Source organism: Acyrthosiphon pisum, chromosome X (genome assembly GCF_005508785.2).
Source record: "Acyrthosiphon pisum isolate AL4f chromosome X, pea_aphid_22Mar2018_4r6ur, whole genome shotgun sequence".
Lineage (NCBI taxonomy): Eukaryota > Metazoa > Arthropoda > Insecta > Hemiptera > Aphididae > Acyrthosiphon > Acyrthosiphon pisum.
In genome coordinates, this window is record NC_042493.1 from 31,769,260 (window position 1) to 31,772,928 (window position 3,669).

The window sequence follows — 3,669 nt, forward strand, 5'->3', positions numbered from 1 at the left end:
ATACATAGTTTAGATTCTGAGTGGAGCGAGTAAGCTATAAATGGTTTTACAAAGGTGTTTATTTTTTTCACCTTGTATACAAAATTTATACCAGAAGGAGTGCTTTGATTTCAACATATTATAGTACCTTATCTTTTGTCAAATTAGATCAAGATGGTACTTTAGAGAGTTCATTTTTCGATTTTTTAAATAGTTATTTGATGCCACGGGAACAACTTCCGACAAGGTACGAAAAACCAGTTTAAAATGAGATTTTAATTTCTAACGCTTTATTTATCACCATAGAAACGAATAAAAAATGATAATAATATAATATTAATTCAACTTACAGGCTATAATAAATAATAACAATATAAAATATCCAGACTGACAAATCGTCTCCGCTCAGAATCGTTTTTCTTATACAATGGTACTATATATCATTGAATTCAAGTTTAATAGCAGAGCGACATCCACTTAGCCCCTTTTTTTTTATAAAATTTATTTTGTGTAATATTGCATTTTATATAGCTAAGGCTTGAAATTTTATAACAAGGTTGCTCATAAGTTATAGGTATAGTTCATACACTGTAACCAAAAAATATATAGACACAAAATTATTTTTATAGATATTGTAGGTAACATTGTTTAAGGTTTAAAATAAAACCAAAACTGGTAAAAATGTTCTTGAATAGAATACAATTTGGATGTTATATTAATAAATCTAAAATTCATAAAAACACTGCATTGATTGTATAAGCCTTTTAAAAATGGTTTCGTTCGTATAACATTGTCCCTTACGTATAATTTCTGCTGGTATGAGATGACCTATTAATTTCCAATTATTCTCAACTTTTCAATAATATTATGTAAAACACATGTGAACGAAAAATAACTGCAGCTGTCTACCAAGTGATTTCGGTGATATACGATTGCGTACGATTGTCCCTTTTAGTAAAACGATTGCGTACGTTTTCTCTACCTAGGCCTTAAAAACATTACGATTGCGTACGAAAATGAGTGCAACGTTGCCAACATGTACTAAATTAAATTTAAAATAATAAAAAATAATTTTAAAAATCATTATTATATTATAGTCAATTAAAAATAATATAAAATATTTAGGCATATAAAATACAATAATACACATTATAAGTTATAAATTTGATATCGATAACCAGTTCCTGATAAAACAAATTAATTTAATTTAAAATAATAATAATAATAATATAATTTAATAAACCATTATTATAGTCAACTAAAAACTTAAGTTATACAGAATACAAATAGTTATAAATTAAAACCTTAGTATCGATAACCAGTCCCTGATAAAAAATGTAATACATTACTATCTATTTTGAATTGGTCGTTAAGGCTTATTACATGATTAATTTTTTGCATATCCTTAGATGGAATAGCGTTGTATATATTATTTTTATAGTGGATATTTTTATATTGGTTTCAGCCTGTATTTCTTTCAATACCTCAAGCACAAAGTATATTGGTGGATGTGCGTTATAGAATTGAGCGTTAAAAGTTAAAATACGTATAAATGACGGAATTATTAATAATCAAAATATTTTATGACACTTTATTTTTATGTATCAGAATATAAACTTTAAAGTACAAGAATACTTCCAAATTGTTCTTATAATTTATAAAAATATGATACCTTTTATTTATTGAAGGTTCTTCAGCTCAAATATTAGTTGGAAATATACAATTTGGTTGTATATAATTATTTAATACATAGTCTGAAAATTCTAGCTCATCTTCATCCAGACAATCACCTTCAAATTCAACAAAACCGGCTTCGACTATTTGATAAGGCAGAAATGGTAGACCAAAAAACATTTTTAACCATTTTCCTAATAAACTCTTATGTATCATCCGAGTATGCTGTCCTCAATTTTTATTTGCATTTATCTATATACAAATATATTATGCTATTAAAGTATTTTATTTAACCGATATGAGTTAGTTATTTATTAAATACTTACATAACGCGACCAAGATTGGCTTACATGGAAACGACATCCAATAAGTTGTACATTAGGAAAAACTTCCCTCACAGCTTAGCGTGCTCCTATTTCAAAGTCGATGTGTAATTTGCATAGATTCAGTGTTTGAGATGTGTGTTGCAAATATAGTTCTTTAATAAATTTCCACATTTCGATATATGTTTGCTTAAATTTATCTTTTAAAAATATAAAAATAACTTGTAAAGAAAAGCCATTTTTAAAACAATGAACTGTATACATTTGCATAAAAAAATTAGGTGCGAGTTGAAATGTGCCATCTGAAAAACATTCTGTGCAAGAACTCATAAAATTTAAATTATCTTCAGTCATGATACAGATAAACGATTTATTCATTGGAATGTGGATACATTTTTTATTATTAAATTTAAAAAGGTGGGTAAGTGGATGTCGCTCTGCTGTACAGTAGGTTACAAGTGGGTCACTGTATAATGGATAGTATTAAATTTGATAATATAATAACCTAACCTATTATAGGTAGGTATACTTATCTATAGTATTAAAAAAAAATTGACCTATAATAGGTATTAATAATAAATTCCAAATTAATCATATCACAATATCTATCAGGTAACGCGTTATACATCAACAATAAACCGTGGTACTATCATAGATATATAATAGTATACTTTAGAAGTTTCAAGTACCCACAAATAATATTATACAATCATTACAATCACAACAAAATAAATAAAATATTTATTCCAGGTTTTTTAATATGTAATTTCGTCCAAATTTGAACTTAAAATGACTATGAAAATAAACTGTGCTTATGTATTTCATAGAATTTTCGGCAACAGAATTAAATATTTACGTGGAATCTTGTTTTAAATTTTCAATCCTTAGATATAAAAGTTGAACATTTTATAAATTTTTAACTACAAAATAATTATTCAATTTTAAATTTGATACATTTTGTCAACATTTTAACTTCAAATGCTTATAAAAAAATTGTGCCCTTGTATTTTTAATATTTTTCAACTGATATTGTAACAGTATATCAGTAGCTTTGTATTACATTTTTACACTTTTTGGCCCAACAGATAAAACTTTATTGATATTTATAGAAAAAAAAAACTAAAAAAATTGAAAACTTACAATGTCTGTACACAGCTCAAAAAGAGTCAAATTATTTTTAAAATTTTATCGTATATAGAAAATGCTAATATAAACATTCAGTGAAATTTTCAAATATCTACAGTTATTCGTTTTTGAATTTCAACAAAATAAGGAAATCGCTACATGAGAAATCGAGTGAATATCCAATGTTGTAAAAATTTGAATTTCAAACGATCATAAAAATTTAATTTGGCTTTCTTATGGACATTTTTTTTTTTGGTAAAGAAAGATTATCCTATAAGGAATCTTGTATTATATTTTAAAATCTTAGTTCTAAAAAGAAAAATTTTTACGAATTATCAACTCTAAATAATTTGCTAATTTTCGTGATTTTTACATATTTTGTCAATTTTTGAACTTTAAATGCTAATAAAAAAAACTGTGAATAAGGATTTTTAATATTTTTCAAATGTCATTGTAACAATATAGTAGGAGCCTTGTATTAAATTTTCAAGTATTTTTACTCAACAAATAAAGTTTTATTGACATTCATAGAAAAAAAAACTAATTAAATTGGAAACTGAAATTGTCC